The sequence below is a fragment of the Emydura macquarii genome, unplaced genomic scaffold (genome assembly GCF_026122565.2).
Source record: "Emydura macquarii macquarii isolate MOO-44397 ecotype Brisbane River unplaced genomic scaffold, CSIRO-AGI_Emac_v2 contig_1045, whole genome shotgun sequence".
NCBI classification, from domain to species: domain Eukaryota; kingdom Metazoa; phylum Chordata; order Testudines; family Chelidae; genus Emydura; species Emydura macquarii.
Window position 1 is genome coordinate 10,121,112 of NW_027131182.1, and position 23,705 is coordinate 10,144,816.

General features: G+C 42.6%; 1 long non-coding RNA gene across 2 annotated transcripts; it reads left to right on the forward strand.

Moving 5' to 3' along the window:
* Positions 1-475: 475 nt before the first annotated feature.
* Positions 476-18,839, forward strand: LOC137151287 (uncharacterized). 2 transcript variants are annotated; one of them, XR_010919232.1, is made up of 4 exons: positions 476-589; positions 718-860; positions 11,204-11,264; positions 18,712-18,839. It is a non-coding gene; the product is annotated as an uncharacterized lncRNA (long non-coding RNA). The 2 variants fall into 2 exon arrangements; XR_010919233.1 differs by lacking the exons at positions 11,204-11,264; positions 18,712-18,839 and adding an exon at positions 5,196-5,307.
* Positions 18,840-23,705: the final 4,866 nt, after the last annotated feature.

Below are 23,705 nucleotides of genomic sequence, written 5' to 3' on the forward strand. Positions count from 1 at the left end.
TTCTTGTAAACGAACTATCCCATAGTGCTATTAGAGACCCCGAGAAACGAAGCTCTCAAACTGCAGGCCATTATGGATTTAAGTGTCCCTTTCTGCCAGTTGGAAGCTTGAGGTAAAACTGACTAGTCTGAGATAACGCAGTACCAAACAGCAATGTGCACATATATTTCCGTGCTACTTTTTATCTGCTTTGGTGGTATCTGTTTAAATAGTTTTGTTTGAGCAGATCTGTCCATACACCAAAGGACAGGAGTCTGATGACCGAAAGGTCAGTTTAACTGGTCATCCATTCAGGAAGCCAACATATTGCCCTCTCCTATCAGTTTCCAGTGGTGGACCAAAAAGCAAAGCAAAGCAAACAAAAGGCTTTCTTCATCTCTGGAAAAACAGGGACTCAGCGGTATTCTGTCTAATTGTGCAATGATATGCTCAAAAAATATCATTTCTGTCTTTGAGGTGCTCCCTTGCTTTTTAACAAAACCACCTCTGGCTGTAAGACCAATGTCCCGGGCTCATATCACAATAAAACCCTATAGAGTGGTTTTTGGGGCCTGATTCTGTAAAAACCTGTTGAAACTCCTCGTTTGGGGTGTGTAGAGAATGCAAGATTAGGCCCTTTATATGCAATTTGATTATTTTATGTAACTGGGGCATTATCATATGTTGGAAATGGTCTGATTTATAATGTACAGCTTGATTCTGCCTTCCTTATTCCAGGCGTTAACCCATTAACCTTGATGAGGTCTACGAGGTCAGAATATGGCCTATATTTTTCAGCATGATTTGGTGTTTAAGGGCTTGAAGTATCAACACCTGTGTTCTATTCCCAGCCTAGACACAAGCTTCGCGTGTGATCTTAGGTAAGTCACTTAGCCTTTTTGTGCTTCAGTTTCCTCATCTGTACAATGGGAATATTATTTTTACCAGGTTACAGGTAAACTAAATTCCTGAAGATTTGTAGATAGCTATAATAGCCTCAGTTGAAAGGTACCACCAACGTACAAGCTATTATCATTTGTACCAACTGCACTGTAATAAAAAGAAAGCTAATTTTAAAGTTCACAATTACTCTGCATTCTTGTTGCATTTCAAGTCCTGCATGCCTAAGGACATCACACCAGAAGCAAATGCTTTAGAAATAACAAAAATTACTCTTATACCTTAGGTCTGCAAAAAGAAAGAAACATAAATGCTAATTCTAATCTTAACTATAAAAACCTTATACATATTTATTCCTGAGAACTTCAGTACAGAGTCTGGGTAGTAATACAAATCATATATCAGACTTGTCCTTTTAGGGGGAACTCACATTACATGCCCAATTCCCATTAACTTTCAGTGGGAGTTGGCTACTTGAGAGGAAGCATAGTCCAATGGTTAGGGACCAGCCTGAGCTATGGGAGCCCTGTGTTTAATTCCGCACTGAACCATAGACTTCCGTGTGACCTTGAGCAAGTGACTTAGCCCCTCTGTGCCTCAGTTCCCCATCTATAGAACAGTGATAATTGCACTTCTCTATCTCACAGGGATGTTATCAGGATATATATGCTTAAGGTTGCAAGGCATACTTATAAGTACTTAAGATAAAAACATACATGCAGAGCATACATATAGAACATATAAACATATATATAAAGATACATATAGATTTGAAAATCTCTCTCACACCTATTGTGCCTTTTCTCTTTGTCTAGCTTTAAAACAGATTGGAAATGAAGAAACAATGGGTGTCACCAATGGATTATTCAGGGCTCAGTTTGACACCCTTCCTCCTTATATTGACTAACACCTTAGTTCACAAGCAGCCCCACTGACTTCAATGAGACCAGTAATGAAATACGGTGCTATTCAGCATGAGTTAATGCACCATAATCTGGCCCCCCACTAGATCTCTGGATGAAAATGTCATTTTGCTCATAGCTTCCATGTTCGCTGACTGAGGTCTGAAATGGGTTTCACTGTCCAAGCTGATCTGAATGACACTATCTCTTCAAGCAGGCTCAGTGTGGCAAATACAACTGTTGGTTTGATTCTCAGTACAAAACCATGTGTGCTTTTTCAGAAAATCCACACAACAGTTTCATCAGCCGCGATTTGAAATTACCATGGAGGTAATAAAAATGTTCCTGGCAGTATAAAATCACATCTACAGGGGGAGGATTTTTGAATTCTCAAGGCAAAGCAGTAACCCTACTTCCATGGAACTGTGGTGTTTTCATAAAAGTGATTCCGCAGCATAAACTACAGACTAAAAAATTCTTGAAAATAAGTCACCCGAAAAGATGAAAAATGTTTAGTTGTGATTCTACATTCCTGGCATACTCGAAATTCCCACTGCAGGGGAATGCCTAAAAGGCCTCAATGCTCAGTGCTCCGTTCCTGCCCTTAGGACTGGGAAGTTTTGATGGTTTCAAACCACCTTTGTGTTCCTCATATTCTCAAGGCAGCTGGGGGCTAGACAGGCCCCAGGCATAAATTAGAGGAGTCACAGGGCTGCTCTAACTCAGGGCATGTCTATACCACAGACTTTATCCAGAATAGCCAGTCAGGTGTGTGAAGAAGTGTGATCACTGATTAATATATGTTATAACAGCAAAACTGCATTTTTATGGGTACTGTATGTTTCGCTTGGCCGGAGTAAAACAAGCGAAAAGCACAACTCTGCTGGTATAGTTGTGTCCCCCCCTAGAATACTGGTATTCTTATACTGGCAAAACAGTCCTAGGCTTAATCTACACTACAAAGTTTTGCCAGCATAATCACATGTGAAAAAAATCACCCCCTAACCAACAAAGCTATCACAGCAAAAACCCTGGTGCGCACACACAACTATGCCAACAGAAGATTGCTTGACAGCATAGGTAACAGAGAAGTGGTTGAGCTATGTGCTAAGCCAGCACAACTCTTCTGATGGCATAGCTGGCACAATCATTACCAGCGGTTTTACCAGCATAGCTATGTCAGCTAAGGGATGAGATTTTTCCCCCATTCCTAGCCAAAATAGGTAGGAATATTGGTATTCTACTCCTGTCAGCTAACACTCTCCAGTAAGGGGTTTCTGCCAGCATATCTACACTGGTATAGTTATGCCACCGAAGAATTTATAGTGGGGACATGCCCCTCGTGTAGACACGGCCTTATCTTTATGTTTCCACTTACAATCTGCTGAGAGTAGCCAGAGTGCAACACAGCCCAGTCACATCTCCTACGCCAGATACAGATTAGCATAAAGCTGTTCTGGCCGCTGAACATTGGTTGAGGTCTGATCTATACTTAAAAATTTTGATTGGCATAGCTATGTCAGTTAGGGGCATGATCTTTTTACCAACATAGTCTGGGGAACCAGCATACTGGTCATACTGGTATGAGCACTTTGTATGGATACACTGTGTCCAAAGAGAGGGTTTTGCCAGTTTAACCATACCAGTATAGTTATACCAGCAGAACCTTTGTAGTTTAGACAAGCCCTGAGAAACCCCTTTATGCAAAGGATATTGTCCAGGTCAGGGGCTGTGTTCACCCACATTACAGCTTTTTTATGCCACGGAAGGAATGCAAAGGAGCTGCAGAGCTAGATGGAAGAAATGACCAATGAGGCTATTATTGGACATCCCTGACTTTAGAAGAATAATTTATTTATAATGCATTTTAACTCAGTAATGAGCAAGTTATACACTGAGAATGCTAAAGTTGTGGTAAAATCAACTGCAAGAAGAGGTCAAATTTAAATTATCTCGCAGGCGTGCTTAACTTTCATAAAGGGAAACCAAGACATTTACATAATAAAACCTAAGTGAGAAATCGTGATACTTGCTTCTGAAAATGAATTAGCAACAAAGCTAAGGCCTTGGCTAATCACTTGCTCTACACTGAACCCATGTGATCACTTCAGATGACTCAGAAGCTGACAAATAGATTACTAAAAATGTCTGAAAATGACATTTTCATCCAAATCTTTGTTTTGTCACACAGCCCATTTGCACAGATCTAGCAAATTAAGTTGCTAAAATGGTTACTCGGGAGATTTAGTGTCTTTGGGATTGAAAACTTTGTCCTTAAAATAAATAAATTAAATTCTGAGAGAAAGAGAGACAGACAGTCAGAGGATTTTCATGAAGAATTAAGGGCTCAATCCAATGGCCATCAGTGTCTTTCCACTGACTTCTATGGGCACTGGCAGTCAGACCCAAAGCAGGCAATATACTTACTTACTCAGACTTAGACTGTCTACACTACGGACATTACAGTGCCGTGGGGTAGAAACTGGCTACAGCAACGGAAGGGATTTTTCCATCGCTGTAGTAAATCCACCCCCTCACGAGGCAGTAGCTAGGTTGACAGAAGAATTCTTCCGTCAACCTAGCAATGTCTATACTGGGAGTTAGGCTGGCATAACTACATCTCTAGAGGGTGTGAATTTTTCATATTTGTAAGCGACATAGCTAAGTCAACCTAAATTTTAGGTGTAAGACAGACTTAGAATCTCCTTTTCCTAGTTCCATCTGAGGCACCCAATTCTCCCCATTGCTGTCTGTCCAGGGCAATACCATACCCTTCAAAAGTCTGCGCTCAAATTCCTCCTGTGTCCCTCACCTTCTCAATCAGTATGTTCTAGACGTGGTAAAACAGAACAAAACCACATAAACCGTATCCTTACTCAAAAAAATGCAAACAAAAATTTTCACAGGAAACTTGAATTTGTTTCCATTCAGATTGAAAATTTCATTTCATTTAACTTTTCAAGAACCTAACTCAAAGATATAATTCAAAATGAAATAAATGTTTTTGTTGAGTTTAGAAATTCTCCTTTGGATAGTTCGCTAAAAACATCTACTCAATGTGCAGCAGCAGTCAAAAAAGCTAATAGAATCTGGGAATCATTAGGAAAGGGATAGCTGATAAGACAGAAAATATCATATTGCCTCTTTATAAATCCATGGTGCTCCCATATCTTGAATACTGCGTGCAGATCTGGTTGCCCCATTTCAAAAAATATGTATTGAAATTGGAAAAGGTACAGAAAAGGGCAACTAAAATGATTAGGGGTATGGAAATGCTTCCATATGAGGAGAGATCAGGCCCACCAACAGCAATTCTGGACCCCAGGGCAGAGCAGTCAATGGCCCCCCTAGGAAGGGATGGCTGAGGTCTGAATTCCACCAGAAGTTTTTACTTATTTATTATGTGCCATGCAGGTTCCCGGGTGGCTGAGGAGGCCATATCTGTTACTCAGCATCCTGGGCCCCTTGGACTCCCCAGGAGATTACTGATGAACCCGGGAAGCTGAATTGCAGATACCACCTGACGAAGTGGGTTACAGCCCACGAAAGCTTATGCCTGCAGAAATTAAATTTGTTAGTCTTTAAAGTGCTACAGAACTCTCGTTGTTTTTGCTGTATGCAGACTAACACGGCTACCCCTCTGGAACAGATACCACCTTCTCAGCCTGCCTGGGAACCTGCATGGTGCATAATAAATAAGCTCAGCTCAAGGGAGGGGCAGAGAGCATGAGTGGAGGGGGCCTTGTGGGAAAGGAGGTTTGTGAAGGAGAGGAGGATACATATCTATTCTCCCATCTGCCCAGGACATTTTAAATTGCTGGGCCTCTGGGCAATTGACCTCCTTTTCCCCCAACCCCTGTAGGTGGACCTGGGATAAACTAATAAGACTGGGACTTTTCAGCAGGGTCATGGTTGGGTGTAGGTGGTTGGGGCCGGAGCCAGGGGACAAGGTGGGAGCAAAGTGCTGAGGGGTGTGGCCAGGGGTGGATGGCGCAGTCAGGGGCCAGGCACCGAGGCCGCAGCTGGGGGGGCAGCAGCAGAGCAGAGCAGGCTGGGTGGTGCTCCCTCCCTACCCCCATGGTGGCTCCCCTAGTGGAATGCGCCCCACAGTTTGGGGAACTCTGCCCTACACCAAGCTAGACAAAAACCACATACTTTCAACCAAAACAAGCACAGATGCTTGCAAATGATCACATCACTCATCTTTCACCACTGCTTTTGCTTTTCAGCAACAAATCCTTGATTCATTCCTGTTTTTTCTGGTGGGAACTGCACACAGTGGACGAAATCTTGACCCCACTGAAATCACTGGCAGTTATGTCACTGACTTCGAGGCCAGGATTTCAGCCCGCATGTTCACTGATTTCTGTCTGGGCAGTAACTGGAGTAAAATTTGCCTCATATTGTGTATATGGTCTCTTGCAGTGCTTCCAAATCTTCCTTTTAGGTGTATGAGGACACCCAGTACCTGCCCCTGCCTCTCACTAAGGTCATCATTTTTGGGCAGATGCTCTCTCAGCATGACCATTGCTGCCTGCCTGCCTAGCAGATCTGGAATAACTTATGCCCTTTTAACAGAACACATTTGCCCCATCACCCCAAAGAATATTAATAATTGGCAGATGCAGCAGTATAGACAGGGCTGGACTGGAAGGTCAAGGCAGACTAAGCAGTACTTTTTGAGCAGACTACAAAAAACTGAATAATTGCTGGGAGTGAGAGCTCGTGTAGCCTTTCCAGAACCTCAAGGGTATTCTCCACTAGAATATTTTGCTGTTGATAGTACACAGGTATGCTATCAGGGCAGTGTAATGTATTCTAAATTAGAGCTGGTTTAAATAAACACATCCATGTAGGGAGGAGATGCACCAAAAGCAGGGAAATCCCCCCTTGTTGTTAATTCAAAAACACATTGTTTTTAATTGTATTTTTGTTGTCTAACTTTCTATTGAATGAATAGTTCAAACATTAACTTGCTATGTCTAGCACTTTTGTTCTTCCTTTTTCTCTTCCTTTTAGTCATCTTGTTCTTTCAATTATATAGTTGGTGTCTTCCTCTCTGGCCCCATAAAAATGGTGCTATTATTATTTGTACTGTAGTGGCACCTCGGAGCCCCAGTCATGGACCAGGACTCCATTGTGCTAGGCTCTGCACAAACACAGAACGAGAAGCTAGTCCCCGCCTCAAACACCTTACAATCTAAGTAAGTTTCTCTGAGGAGTTACATTCTGTTTTCTTGATGCTCCTGCTGTTGACACTCTTCATTGGCTTTAGAGGGTATTATGAAAAAGTACCTACCCAGCTACAATCAAAAATAGGCTTAAATTTCTGCTGCTGTGTTTGTCTGAGGCCAACAGTTAGGGAACCCTGGCCCATAAAATAATAATGAGTATATTTTCTAGTCAAAGTTGGGACCGGCACTAGTGAAATTTTTCTTAGAGGTGAAAAAACAAAAAACCCTCCTTCTGTTTGTCAATATAACTACGCAAAGACTGTGCTTCTCTATGTAAACACATCAGTGGCTGCAAGAGTAAGCAGAGCTGTTCCTCTCAAGCTCCTGAGATATGTTACCAAGTACCATCTTGTGGAGACACCAGGAAGTAGGCTGGAGAGGGGCATGGAGACAGACAGAATTTAAGAGCTCACTGAGGAAGATACTAAGTTAAAAACCCTTTTATGAAATAGGAGACTCCTTGCTTCCTGAAGGACACTAGACAGAGACCCAGAACACTTATTATGGTACTTAAAACACACTCGGTGTCTTTTCTTTTTCTCTCCCAATGCTCTTGAAACAAAGTAGTGAAACTCATATTTCAAAGTTACACACCTACATTTTTCCCTCCCAACTCCTTCATTTCCATAAAGCCTAGCACTGTTCATCCTACACCTGAAGAACTGCTTAGGCTAATTTTTTTTTTTTTTCTTTTTTAAGTGCAGCACTCACAAAACACTGTACCCTGATATGAGGCATCCACTTCCTGGTTACATAGTGCTTTATGTCTGAATCACTGTCTGTTGTTTTGTCTTTTTAGATTGTAAATTCTTCGGGGGCAAGCACATGTGTTTTCCATGTACTGTGCAGAATTGCCACTAAACAAATAATAATCTCTCCAGGCAGTGAAAAGTATTAACTCTAGTTCAACTGAAACATTTACAGGTCTGAGAAGCAGAGGAATCAATTGATGTTTGTGAGTAGTCCTGAAAACAGGCAAATGAGTCCTTCAGTGGTTGTGGGTTTCCCAGTGAAAGTTCTGCACAGCTCCTTGTTTTAAGGCAAGTGCCAGCTGGCTGATCTGGGTCAGAATGCTCCCTGTCTGTTAGTTTCACACTACTTAGCTGATGCTAGGCCCAGGGTAGCTAAGGTTTAAATTCTTACCTTTCTTGCCAATTGAATGGCTCCAGTGTATTTTCTCATTGTTTCATTAGCAAGAAGTGATGCAGGCAGTGTTGTAGGAAAGACATATACAGAATCCAATAGGTACACGCGGAGAGGCTTGAGTTTGCCTAGTGGCAGACCTTGACTGCACACAGCTTCCATTCAGGGCAGGATCCCTGGGCCCTGGTGGTGACACCAAGCTAGGTCCCTCCTGCAACCTTACCTGTGTCTCTAGTTCCATTCATTATACCATGCTCACATAGGCCATTCAGTGCTTGGGTGAGTTTGTTCCCCTTTTATTTTGTGTTGCATTAGGTTGAAATACCCAAGCAGCCAGCACTAGGATTAAAATGAATTCTTTATTTAAGCAAATTCCCCAAAATGCTACAGGTCTCACCATCTGGACTATCGCTTGGTTCTTCCCAGACTACCTTGACTAAGCTCCCAATGGTGCCCTCCAGCATGTGTTATATTTGCTACCTCGGCTGGATGCAGCTAACCTTAGTTACAAAAAGCAATTCTTAAGGGTGCTGCCAACTCTCATGATTTTATCATGAGTCTCGTGGTGTTGGAAGTATTGCCAACCATAAGAGATCAAAAATCATGAGTCTGATCCCCAAAAATCCTGAGACTATTTTTTAAAGATAATATTGTGGATTTTTTTTGATCTGTCTTTTGATTTTTGGACTCCCCTTGCCATCCCCAGCGTGGGTAAGTGACAACTAGTGTTGCCCACTCACCCACATTTAATGGGTAAGGTGATTTTGACATCCTCCTGCACCCTCCCGCTGCAGGAGCTCTCATCCCCACATCTGCCTGTGACCGTCCCCTGCCCAGCAATTAATGCTGCCTCCAATCTCCAGATCAGTCCCCACAACAGCTCTTCCCCTATCAGTTTCATTACCCATCAGTTCAGCCCAACCCACTCTCCATCAGTTTAGCTCCCTCCCCCCCCCCCATCCCCTGTGCCTCACCTCTGCTCCTCCTGGGGATCTTCACTCTCAGGGGCAGGGGGGCTGATTGGCTGCCCCTTCCCAGGCTGAGTAGTGCAGGGGGTGGGGGAGAGCAAGAGGCACCATCCCCATTGCACACAGGAGGGGAGGAGGGAGTGGAGTTGCCCTGAGCTGCTGGGCTCTTCAGCTCCCACCTCCCCTGCTGTAAGAACGGCTTGGGTGATGGGGGAAAAGAGAGAGAGAAAGAGAGAGACAGAGCCTTCCCACAGCATCTCTGATTGGTTGGTCTGCCCCAGCAGGCAGGCAAGTGGGGAAGGCAGCCAATCAGAGGAGGGTCCCGATAGGGCTATAATTTGCTGGAGGGCTGGAGCTTCTCCAGTCCCCCGGAGACCGACTCCAGACCAGCCAATATCCTGTCACTTGTGAGAAAGTCACTGTTATGTAGTGTCTTTCTAAACGTTATGGCTCCTGAAGTTATCAGATTATTACTGTTATTTATTAATTAATTATTTGTATTGTGGTAATGTCTACAGGCCCAGTCATGGGCTAGGACCCCATTGTGCTAGGTCCTGTACAAGGGGCTCAGCTGTCCTTTAAAAAAATACTACATATCTAACCCTCACGGTTTGGCTTTTGGGGAGTGCTGACTTGTAATTATTTTTTAACTCTTGGGGTTGGCAATACTGCCGTTCTTCACTCCTTCCTGTGAATGTTGCAGCAATGGGAGGATTCAGAAATCAATTCTGGGTATAAATTTTATAACTGGACATTATCTATTTTTATCATGGGCCAGACCCAAAACTGGTATCAAGATTCTTCCCGTCCCCTTCCTTCCCTATCCCCCCTCCATTAATGGGGCGGGGAAGATGGGGGAGAAGCGTTCAAAATACAGCCTCAGATCTACATTTTGTAGCTCAGGCCCATGTTGAATGTCAAAGTAATTACAAGTACCAGTGTGTTTAATTCTCCATGGACTTTTCCTCATGGTATAATTCCACTTAACCATTGTAGGCATTCACATATGACTGCAATTCACATTTTCTTTAGAGAATGTCATGTAAAATGCATGGGGTTGTAGCCATACAAAAACTTTAAAGCAAGCTTGACCTTGCTACATAAATCATTTGCTTTAATGAATAGACCTCTGAATGCTTGTGCATTTTTCCTGGAGTAAAACAAGGCACTGGTCTACTGCCTGGAGAAGGCTGATAAGAGAGATTAATATTTAACTTTTTCAGGTTCATGTATTGTAAAAGCCTCTATCCTAAAATGGTTCAAACAAGCTATCCAAATGAATATGGTACCTTAATTCATCCAGCCACATTGGAAATGCATGTGCATTTTTTCATTGGCAAGTTTACAAGTGGGAACATGTATTTTAATGTCATGAAGTGTCCATGCCTGAATAGGTATTAGTGTACTTCAGATTGGCATACTGTTTATTTGCTCAGTGAGCCTTTGTATCTCGGATGTTCAACATATTTTCCTCATCCTGGTCAGGGGAGGGATGTATATTTGGTGAAAGGGGCAGCTTTTGAGGCCTATCAACCACAAAGTAACTGTAACTGAGTGGCAGGGTTCTTCTACTGAATGACACTGTTGACAGGTATTGGAACTTGGCTAGGAGATGCCAGTTGATTCCTGCAGAGTCATGGTGGAATATATGTCTTGCTAATACCGCCCTTCATATAATGAGCCTCTTGGAAAGAGAAAATAACAGTCTGGAGCTGTGAAACCCTAAAGACATGCCCCAGAATAACAACCAATAACAGCCTAAGGAGAAGGCTTGGGCTTAATGAGTTTTTCATATCGAGCAACTGTTAATACAGCCAGATCCATCGAAAAGGGTGAGTTTTGAATCCATACAGCAGATATAGGCTGTATTCTGAGCTGTGTGGTAATGCCATCTGCTTGCAGCAGCCTACATATGGTATAATTTCAAAAGTAACTCCTCAATATGGACTGCAGGATAGTGGTATAGATAAACTGGAAGAACATCAGTTAATATAAGGTGCAAATAACTCATTCTTCACCAGGGACAATGATTCAGATTTCTTTTTTAATGGACTTCTAAGCTTTATGTGTTTTTCAGGCACAATGAACTCCTCAGAAAAGAACAAATCGTGTTTTCAAGAGCATTCTGGGAGCAGCTGGTGAGTCCTCAACTTCCATTAATTTAGAGTTTAACCATCAAGCTTTAAAAATCAATAAGCAGAAAACAGAAAAAGTAATCCTTGAGTCCCTGACTAAGCCACATAAGTAAATAGTGTTGAAATGCTTGTAAATTTCAGACTTTAAAAGCATTTTTATTTGGAGGTGAAAATAACTGGATTATTGCTTGCTGCCTTCATAAACTCAAATCTGTCTTTTCTTTTCAAAAACTTATTCCATTAGGATGAATAAAAGAAGAATTACATTTGCTAGATTCCAATACAAAATAACCATTAGAACTGGCTAGAACATGCCTGGGTTTTTGTAACCCATAAAAAAGAAAAAAACTTTGGACAAAAGCTGAAAACTTTTGTCTGACACCAAAAATTTTAGATTGGAAATGCCATCGGATGGCCTAATAGGAATTATAGTTTTGGTGCTTCAAGCCTTCATCCTCCTGTATGAGCCAGGCTCCCCAGCCAGACTATATTTTCCATGATGTACCATAGCTATGTAGTCTGAGCATGCCCAGCAGTGGCTCAGTAAGTGAGAAAGCTGTGGTGCATCATGAGAGATGTAGTTTGGCTGGGGAACCTAGCCCACAGAGGAGTATGGGGGCCTGAGGCAGTTTGAATGACAACTCAACTCCTATAACTCCACAGCAGCAGCATTTCTGAATCTTTCTCTGTGTGTGTGTGTGTGTGTGTGTGTGTGTGTGTGTGTGTGTGTGTGTGTTTCAGCTGAAAATTTTCCATTAATTTCTGCAGGAAGTGACAATTTTCACACACAAAAAATTGTTTAGTCAAAAACCCAGTTTTCCATTGAAAATTAGTTCTGATGGAAGATTTTCAACCAGCCTTAATAATCATAATTAATAGACAAGCTTATTCGCTTCTGATAAATATCCTTTCCCCATACAAATGACAATGCTAACATTGATGCAATGCTAAAGCTTAAAAAATGACTCACTCAAAAATGAATAATTCCCAAACTCAAGTTTTCTGCATTTTTTGGATGATGATGTACACCTTGTAACATTAATGGGAGTCACCAGGAGGTGCTAATTCAGATAGCCTTACAAGTTCCGTTTAACAGGTTGTAAAAGCAGCTAGATCTTGAAGAAATGTTTTGTTAATTGTGGCTGTTATTTTTTGAAACTGCTTATCACCAGTAAAGTAATTTAAAGTCTTACTTTATCTCTCTAACTAAACCATTTTTTTAGTTGCAAAACTGATGCTTAAAAAATAGACTCATTTAAGCAAACAAAATACTATATGACGTCAAAGAATTAGGTAACTTGAAGAGAAGAACAGCAAAAATATTTGAGTTGGAAAAGTGTGTTACAATGAGAGATGTAAAGAGATCAAACTTTTAAGTTTATAAAAAAGAAGACAGAGTTGACTTTACTGCAGCGTATAAATACTGTAAATTGGTGGATCCAATCACCAGACTGGGACAAATGATCAGCCACATTCAGTTTCATTTGTAGCCCTTTCCTTATGGCTGTTGATTCTTCAACACACAAACCAAAAGGAAATGTGAAGTAATAACAAAAGCAATAGTCCTGTTCTGGGCAGCAACTCTGGGGCCACCTGGCCTCCAGTAGCTAAAAGGTTGGCCGAAAGGGGTCAAAAGGGCCTACTTGCCCTCTCACAGCCTTCTGCTGCAGCCACAGGAGAATGTTGTCTCAGCTCTCTCCTGGTCCCCCCCTTCCTCATGGAGCTGGGTCCCTCCTTTATGTCCTTGGATCTCACAAGACATCTAGACAGACTTCTGTGCAGTGGTAAGAAGAAGATGGTGGTAGTCATAGTACATGTTGGTACCAGTGACACAGGCAAAGGTAGGAGAGAGGTCCTGGTGGTCAAACGTAGGCTACTGGGTAAAATACTAAAATCCAGGACCTCAATGATATCATTGTCTGAAATGCTTCCAGTTCCATGCACAGGGCCAGTTAGACAGGAAGAACTGCAGGGTCTCAATGTGTGGATGAGATGATGGTGTAGAAAGGAGGGTTTTGGATTTACTGGGAACTTTTTGGGAAAGGAGGAGCCTATACAGGAAGGATGGCTCCACCTAATCCAAAACAGAACCAAACTGCAGGCATGTAAAATTAAGAAGGTTGTAAAGGATTTTTTAAAATAAGGGCTAGGGGAAGGCTGATAGGTGTGGAGGAGCACATGGTTTGGTCAGAGACATGCGTGAGGGCTGAATTTATTAAAGGGGAAGCTCTACATCCTAGTAAAGAGGATAGGAAAGAAGTTGTTAAAGTACAGGTAGGAGCTAATGAAGAATAGTCAAATGTAAAATAATCCCATTTAAATATAACACATAAAGGCAAGCACCTGAATACTGACAAAATATACAAGTGAATATATATAAATGCTAGAAATTTAAATAGTAAATTGGGTAAACTAGAATGCCTGGCATTAAATGAAGATATTGATATAACAGGCATTGCGGAAACTTGATGGAATGAAGATAATCAATGGGACACAGTAATACGAACGTACAAAATATATAGGAATGAAAGGGTAGGTTGTACTGGCATTATATGTGAAAGAAAGCATAGAGTCAAATAAAATAAAAATCTTAAATGAATCAAACTGTACCTCAGAATCTTTATAGATAGAAATTCCATGCTTGAACAATAAGAGTATAGCAGTAGGAATATACTATCGACCACCTGCCTAGGATGGTAGCAGTGATTATAAAATGCTCAGGGAGATCAGAGAGGCCAAAAAGGCAGAAAAAGCAATAACAACAGTGTATTTCAGCTGTCTTCATACTGACTGGGTATATATCACCTTAGGAAGGGAAGCAGAGATAAAATCTATGGACACCAGAAATGGCTATTTTTTGGACTAGCTTGTCTGGAACCCATAAGGTGATTCTTGATTCCTAGTGTGAATTCCTTTTACTAAACAAAATAACCCCAGTATCTCAGCTTTCTTGATGTATTTCTTCACCTTTTGTGAGGCTCTCCTTCTGATTAGTTAGATGGCTTTTTACTGATTTAGGGTCTGATTCTGACTCGTAATAAAATCAACTGGAGTTCTTCCATTGACCATTCTGGGAGTTGGGCTGAGATTGAACAATTTGCAGATAAAAGCCCAATACTAACAATGAGTAAAGTTGCTTATTTTATCCAAATCAAAGCCCTCCTCCCTGTGCTTGTTGCCAGCTCAATATTCTGCTACACTTACTGTGCAACCCAAAATAAAAGGAAACAGATGCAGAAAACTCTAATTTAATTAATGTAGCTCTACATCTATAATAATAATACACGCTTCAAAAGCTGGTGCCTGATTTAGTAACCTTATTAGTTTACTAATTTAGTAATACTGGGAAATTTCTGTACAGAAGGTAGACACTATATCATGGTGGTGTCATGATCTTGATTGACTGTTCAAAATGCACTAAAATATTTAAAATAAATTAATCTACATAACAGATTGAGTGGAAAATATTCAATGGTTTATTTCCTCTTCCTCTGAAATATCCGGTGCTGGCCACTGTTGGAGACAGGAGGCTAGATTAAATGGGTGAAAGGTCTGACCCTCTATGGCAATTCCTAAAGTTAAAACTGTCCCAAATTAGGCTCCTGAGAACTGGATGCTCAGAAGGAGTCAGGTGCCTACGCCTCTCTTTTAGGCACTATGTCCCAGTTTTGGGATCGCTGTTATGCACAGAACTCCCGCTGAAACCCTGTAGGTGCCTAACTCACTCGGCACCTAAGTTTTAACAGGAAAAGTTTCCTGGGCAACTGTATGTCTGTCTTGGGGCATCGATGCTGCTGCCTCCCCCTAAACGTGCAGATGCCTATCTCCCACCTAAGCCCCAGAGCGATTAACAAACCAGGGGAAGAAAGGTGTTTCGCTGCCTAATTTGCCTGAGGGGCCCAATCCATTAGCTGTGCTCAGAGACTGCCTACTGGAGTGGGCCCCCATAAGCAAGCTTACATAAAATAGCCCACATGGGCAGAGGACTTCCCTCATAACTTTTAGCCCAGTGGTTAGAGTACTCACCTGGGATGTGGGAGACTCCCCAGTTCAAGTCCCCCTTCCATCTTCTACCTCTCCAATGAGTGCTTAAACACTGGGCTAGGGGATATTTTGATGTAGGAAGCCCTTCAAACTCTCCAGTTGTAGCTGTTGTACTCTGGATAAATAATGAAAGACTCATTGGATCAGGGGGACCAGATCCTCCATCTCCTGAGCGAGTGGTCTAACCACCAGGCTATGGAGTGATTCTCATGCTTATATGTGTGTGCTCTCTCACTTTCCCGTAGAGTCATTTTCGCCAGAGAGAGTGAGAGCACCTCAGAATATCCCATATCCCAATGGTTAGAGCACCCACCTGAGGTATTCCTGTTCAAATCCCTTTTCCCCCTTATGTGAGTGGGGGTCTTGAAATGGAGTCTCACATACACTAACCATAGGTCTAAAAGTTACGCGGGAGGTCATCCTCCTTCCTAAAACAGTTGAGGTGCCCTCACTCAAAATAGGGCTCCTGCTATGCAGACAAAGGCACCTCCCTGCAGCCCAGACTTAGGCACATATCTGAGAGAGGGGTGGGGCTCAGCACACAACCCTGTGCTTGGCATCTCCTGTTGGCTGTCTCAGGGAACGCCCCACTGAGCCTGCTGACTTTTGTGAATTGCTTTCTGAGGTGCCCAAACTGCCCATCTCTCCCCATTCATTCTATAGGGAGCCTCGGTGCCCAGCTCAGGCTTTTTTTTAGTCTCAGTGATTTTTCCAGGCGCCTAAAAGTTAGGCACTGTGACACTCAGCGTCACAATGCCTAAATCCTTTCGAACATTCAGTCCTAAGTGATTAGGGTAAAATTCTCAAAAAGCACCTATGTTCCTATTCATTATTCTAAGATTAAATCTGCTGAGTGTGTTTATTGTATGTAAAATTATGCTTTCAAAAATTCTGCATTGCAATGTTGTTAATGAAATCAGAGGCAAAAGGGGATTAGAAGTCATGGAAAGAGAAATGAGGATGGTATAAAATCCTTGATCAGGGAACCATTTACAGAGCTATTGACTAAGTCAGTGTATTTAACAACTGCCAGCCCAGAGGAAAGACAGCAATTTAATGAACTGACACTTGCTGACCCAACTTCAAGAAAGGACTTTACTTAATGCTTCCCAGAGGGGATTTGCTTTATGTTTACTTCATGCTTCACAGAAGAGAAACATTTGCACGGTCACTTACTCAAACTACCACTTCTCCACAAAATTACAATAGACAGCAGTCAAGCCCCTGAGAATGAGGAGCTGCACGGAGCGTGCTTAGATCCCCTGACATCCAGGAAGAAGGGTTTCCTGAATCCGTCCTTGGAAAGGATCTCAGACAGAGAGGGAAGGCTGTGGGTGAAATCTATGGCCTTGGACATGCTTGTGCGCATACTCTCACACCCATCCAATGAACTGACTAGCCATGGGGAGGGTAAAGGACAAGCAGGCCTCTGACATGAGTGCAAATTCCCCGCCACATACTAAATAGTCAATAGGCGTTGCCACCTGCAGGTTATGGTGAGAGAGAGAGAGAGAGAGACATGTGCTGAAAGGGTTGATTCATTATTTAAAAACAAAAATGATCCCCAAGCCCTCCCTGGTACCAACCACCACTAGACAGGAGAGGCAGCCATAGCCTAGGGGCTGTAATAATTCCTGTATCTTGCAGTGATGGAGAAGAAAAAGTACTGCTACCGGAGGAGGTTCATCAGTGTGAGCTTTATAACTCCTATCTTTGGAGGAGGGCAGCTTTATCTTGCCCCTGAAGAGACTGACTTGGTGAGCAGCCAGAATGTGGTTCACATGCCCAAGGCCACCTGCTTTCTAATCTGAATGGGCCCCACTGTTGGGAAAAGTTGGTCTTGGAGGTATTATGCCAGCAAATTAATTTGCACTTTGTTGCCATTGGCAGCAGAAGCAAAATCTGCACCAAGACTTAATGTTCAATTAACCTGAAGGATGTAAAATACTGCTGGATAATATATAGTGTTTCCCTGCAGGTATAGTATATAGGGGGACTAGCTTTTCTCTTTGCCATGGTAAAGATTTAGGGGGTGACAATGAAAAATTCTGTTTATGGAGCTGATTTTTAAACAGCAGCCTCCCTTTTTGTGCCTGGAATCATTTCCAAGTGTAATTTAGGTCACTTTGACATAAGGGTATGTTTGCTTGAGAGACAGTGAGGCCTAGGATAGTGGACTGAGAAATCAGAGCTGAATGTGATGCCCTGCCACTGGTTTGCTGAGAGACCTTAGGGAGGTCATTCCATTGCTCTGTGCTTCAGTTTCCCCAGATGTAAAATTGGGATACTAATACTGACCTCCTATGAAGGTACATATCCTCATTATTAATCAACTACTCACATCTAAATTACTTTAATTCTTCCCACAACTATTTTGGAGGTGTGAAAGGGAGGGCCTGATTAAGCAGGCTGAAAATCAGGTGCTATATTTTTGATTTCCAGATAACAGTCTCCCTCAGTTCCCTTGGGCTGATGTGTCAGTGTGGTGAGTCACTCTGGGGAATGCCAGCACGGTGTGTCGGAGCTGATGTAATGAGTCTGACCATTGGGAAATTCAAATCAATTTAGTTTACTGAAAGCTCCAGTGGAAAAGATCATGATTTCCAGGTTAACCACCTTTGATCTGTTTCATCCTTTAAAAAAAGAAAAAAAAAGTTAATTTTTATCTTCCCACTATTCTGAACTACTGGCCAGTCATAGGTAATGTTTAACTACTAGTCACTGACTCAGTTGGCTCACAGATACTTTCCTCTCTGTGTGTATTTGGGGCCTATATCTCTATTATGCTTGTACTATGTATGACTTACCTTTTATCTGTTATGCTGCGCTAAAAGAGCTGGGTGAAACTATGATTTTGTTTTACAGGGTATTCTACAGTCCTTTTATTCAGTTCATGTGCATTCAGGGCTCTTGAATAGCATGATACATTTTCAGAAAAGATCCAAACAAATAAGCCAGGATCAGCTGAAACGATCAAGTTTTGCATGCTTAAGCCAGAGAGCTTGTCTAAATATTTTCATGCAAAACTGTAAGGCCAGATCCTTAGCTGGTGTAAACTAGCATAGCTCCATTGAAATCAATGGGTCATAATAATGAGTCAGATTTGATTACTTCAGTGAAGCTATGCCTGTTTCACATCATCTGAGGATCTGGCCCATAATTTTGACCCAGGTTTTGTGAATATCAGTAACCATAGTCCAAGTTTTGGGTTTGTAACAGGATACAAAGGTTTCTCCATAGGTGAAATATCCAGGTCAGAAATGGTTTAGTCCCAAGTTTATTTTCTCATAGAAAATAGAGCTGAAATAAAACCATAAAGATACTAGTCAAACTCCTGTGAATGAATGCAGGATGTCTCCTTACATTATTTCCACTGGCATAATAGTTACATTCTTAAATCTTGTAGGAAAAATGCCTTTGACTTCAAACATGTGCCCTGCCAACGACTGCAGAATCAGGCCTCTTTTAATCCTTCCAGTGCAGTGTCTCTACTGTCCCCTTGGTCAAACTGCACATCCGTGTTAAATGTTTCAGGTAAGAATGTTTGCTCTCCAACTTCTCCCTCTTTTCAGTTTCGAACTGAGTGATAGAACTAGCTTTTTAAAGGCTGGCATAAACAAAAAAAGCAGTTTCCCCCAAATGTGTTTTTAAGCTTTCCCCAGGTTGCTCTTGTGCTTTACTGTGCTCATGGTGGTTTCCTGCAACCAAAGTCTGAGTGAGCTTAGATGCACCGAGGGCTTTTTCAGTTAGCATTTCCCTCCTTCCCCCAGGAGAGTGTGTCCACCCCTAGTCCTTTTGGAGTCATATCACTCTTACACTGGCTGGGGGAATTGCCTAATACACCATTGCTTGCCCCAACCACTTTATGTTGCATGTATATGAGTTGAGGGCTCTCCTCAGAAAGAGAATGTTTAACCTTCTCCTTGCAAGTCTCTGGCCTGGTTCAATTCTCCCCATTGCATAACCAGCCCTTTATCTTCTAGATTATGATTTCTTGTTTTACCTCTTTCAAAAGAGTTACCTATTTCCTGCCTTGGTAGTAGTTTATTAACTCCTTCAGTGAGTTGTTTTTCACATCCTTCCCTCACCCTTTTGTCTAATCTTTTCCCCACAGAATATGACCTGAGGTCCATCTGTTTCTTTGGTTATATCTTCCAGTTCTTACATAAGGCAAATAATATGAAAGGATTTTCCTGATTTCACCTATGGGCCAGCTTCATATAGAACCACCAAAGTCAGTGGGATCTGTTCACATGTGTTTGAGGGTAGAATTTGTCCTTCATATTTATGTATAATATGTATTACATCATACTTATCTGCTCTTGGATCACATTTAGTGACCTTTAACCAGTCCAATTAGTTTTCTTCAGAAATTTCAAAACAATATGGCATTTTAGTCCAAAGAACTGGAATGGGAACAGCCAGTCCTCAGTGATGATGGTTGCAATTCTATCTCAAATTATCACCCAGTATCTTCATGTGCAGGGGTGAAAGCTTTACTTTATTACCTTCAATGGCTCATTTAAAATTGTAGCAAAGCATTTTTGGCAAAGGAACTTTTACTCATGAACACAGTCCTAGCAGTCATTACCTAGTGACACTGCCCTTCTGAAAAATAGCAGCATACTAAAAGTCTATTCTATTTTAGAGAAATTACATCTCATAAAATAAATTCTAAATAAATTATTATTTTTTGGTTGTCTTCCATGTCTACTGTTTTACAGTTAAGTACAAACTTTTTTCCATCATACCAGACATCTCCCATAAGATTTAAAAGCAGGTTCAAATTTTCAGAATTGCACACAAAATGTGCACATATAGTTATGGTAACTGTTCGTGTATGTCATGCACACATTTTTGCACAAGTGCCATTCTGAAAATCTGGACAGACTCTTAAATGCACTGTGATCTCCAGCTAGCATGTTAGTCAATATTATTTCTTCTTTGTGTTACCTGGCAACTACAGGTCCCAACCAAGCAACCAAGATTGGCCCATCAGAGGTTCTCAAACTTGTTTATGCTGGGACGGCCTTTGATAATATTTCAGGCTGTGACGATCCTGTCACCATACCATGCCACCCTTACTTCTGTGCTGCTGCTGGCGGCACTGGGTGCCTATCAGCAGCCACCACGCCCCCTTACAATAATCTTACGATCCCCTTTTGGACCAGGACTCCCAGTTTGAGAAACAATAGCAGCTATACAAACACGTAAGAGAGAGGCCTTGCTCCCAAAGAGTGCAGAATCTAAATAGACAAAGGGTGAGAGGGGAAAAGGAGACACATTGCCATGCTGTGACTTGCAGTGGCATACCATGGGTCTCCAGGAGACTCTGGCACCCGGGGGCAACTTACATTTGTGTCTCCCCACTCCGTTGGTGGCAGCGGCAGTGCCCCGCAGGGGGATGTGTGTGTATACAGGCCCGTTTCTGCTTTTCCCCACTCCCACCCCACTGTGGGAGGGTGGCGGGGGCAGCAGGGAATGGGCATGACAGGGGCAGATGCCCCTGGGCTGCCCGGTGGTGGGGGTGGGGGGTGTGAAGGGCTCAGCCCCGGAGCCCCACCTTTGGCTGCCTGGTCCCTGTGCAGCCAGGGTCCCCGTGGCTCCCTCCTTGTGCCCAGCATGGGGGTGGAGGGGCCGGGAGGACGTTTGCTCCCCCCGCAGCAGGAGCCCTCGGCTGCCGGCGGGTGCCTATGCTGGGGTCGGCGCAGCTGCCGGGGATGTCAAAGCCCAGTGGTCCCTGGCCACCAGCGACAGCAGGGGCCAGCTCCTCCTCCCAGCTGCCCCTCCCCGCCCCAGGCCAGCGGCCGGGGGCATGGCCCCCCCCCGCCCCCTCCTCCGTACGCCACTGGTGACCTGGTCATTGTCACACACAAGGCCGGTAGCAGATCTGGGATTAGAATGCAGGGCTCCTGATTCCCAGGCTAGCGACCCAACTGCTAGAATCATGCTGCCCCCCGCCCCACAGGCAGATGCCGTCAGCTGTAGCTGAAGATACAGGAATATATTTCAACTCTGGCATATTTATCTCATAATAATTATGGTCCCAATATTAGACTATGCCTCCATTCTCTCTAGGCTATTATCATCTAATATTTATACTGCAGAATCCAGAGCCCCATTGTGTAAGGGTCTGAACACACCCCCACACAAGAGAAGACATGGTCTGAACTCTGGGGTGGGGGGGAATGCTGGTCCTGTTAAAGTCAATGGGAATTTTTGTTTGTCATTTGGTGATCAGCCGGGTTAGGTGAAAACAGTTCACCCAAATTTTCCAGCATTATGTTCCTTTTAAATAGCGATAAACTGGGGCTGCCCCTGTGCCGCTGCACTGTATGGTGAGAAACCCTGCCCTCCCCATGATATATCCAGGCTACAGTTGCCATGCATCCTTGAGCAGTAGCGTGTTGGCAAAGCCCTAGCAAGTAAGAAGCAATAGGGCTTGTGTTGTCATGTCATTCACTGCTTCCAGTATTCTCTCCCCACCCCACTTTCCTGGTGCATTTCTGGATGCATAAACTAGAGCTCAGCCTCTAGTCTTTTTAGTCTCTTTTGTCTTATTCTGATCTCTGAATTCCTACAGAATGTGTTAAAGTTATTGGTTGGTTTGTTTGTGTCAGCAAAAACAAAACAAAACCCCAAATCTTTTTTTTTTTTTTTTTTTAAATGGAAAATGATGCAATGAATTTGCAGAATATTTTCTATTTTCTCATTTTAATGCACTGGAAAAAAGAAGAAAGTTACAAAAACACATCATTTGTCTCTCTCAGAATTAAAAATGCTAGGCTTTTTTATGCAGAAAAAATTATTCCTAGAATATAAATGTAATAATTAAAAATAAAAGAATTCTGAGAATCAGCAATGGTGCACCTTTCTTCAGATATAATGCAGTTTAAAAACATGCTTTTGTTCTCTCCCCATTTACGGCAGCTTTTAGCGTTGTTTATGTTACAATAATGCCTAGAGATCCCATTGTGCTAGGCATTGTACAGGTACACAGTAATAAATAGTCCCTGCTCTGAAGTTCTTACAGCCCGAATGATGGAAGGACAAACAGAGACTTGCTCAACATCACACAGCAGTGGGACCAGGAATAGAACACATGTCTCTTGAGTGGCCTATCCACTGCACTGTACTACTACATTGAGGGTTGAAGCCTGCTTGGTGCTTGACCACTCTTCCAAAGGCTCAATTATCCAGTGGCCACCTTACAATGCTTTGGCAGCATAAAGGAGCCTTAATGTGGGCATAAATTACATTGCACCCACTCTTAGGCCCCTGTGCACTGTGAAAGTGACTCCCAGTGGTATTAGTGTAAATGAGATTTCCAGCCCCTGACTGTAGTGAGTGATAAGGGTGCATAATGCCATGCAGGCTTGTTCCCTATCTGCCACATGTCCCTTTGAAGATGTCCATTACAGTGCTAAGCAATGTTATCTGCTCACCCATCTGCATGCCAGAAGCTTTATCCCATCTTGTTTTCATATTCTTTTTAGTTGAGAATAAATAATTTTTAAAAACCATCTGTTCTAATAAAACCAAGAAAAAGAATAAAGTACCAAAAATTGTAGGGTAACCCAGCACCAGGCAGCTTGTTGGATACAAGGTGTGACTTTGGCTTATAGTGCAACAGGTTCCAACCCCTGCTAGTCCTTGGGAAGGTGAAATATATGGTACCTTTAATTTTGGAATTTGTCTGATGATCTAGTGGTTAAGTCTCAAGACGGCAACTCAGGAAACCTGGGTTCAAGTCCTGGTTCTGCCACACACTCCTTGTGTGAACTTGCATAAGGCTAATGTGTGCCTCAGTTTCCCCATCTGGAACATGGAGATGATACTTTCCTACCCCACAGGAGTGTTGGGAAAATAAAATCCATTAAAGACTGTGGGGTGCTCAGGTTCTTTGGTGATGAGGGTTGCAAAAATACCTTGACAGAGCAGCAAACTTACACAACAAAAGGTTAATAAGATCTGAGGTTGGCCATGCTCCATGAAGGTCAGATTTAAATAACTAATGTAGATATTAAGGCTGAATAAACACTCTTCATCTGAGAAAGAGTTAAGCAAACAAGAGGGCAGCTGAAGAACTTCTTTGTTGATGTGTAGTTGCAATATCACTTTTTAAGAAACACTGCTTCAAGTCAGGGTAATACAACTATTCCTTCCCACCAATCCACTTCCCCCCCACTCCACCTACACACACAGTCTCTCTACCCCAAGGGAGGAGGGAAAACCGGATTTTCAAGGTTTTTTTCCCCAGGTCTGTTTGACTAAAGGTGACTCCAGCTTAGTGGACAGAGGGCCATCCCCCACTGATCAATATTTTAATGTGACTTATCAGAAAGAGAATGAATTGTTTACTTAAAAACTCAGGATCCCATAAAGGGCGAGGGAAAAGTG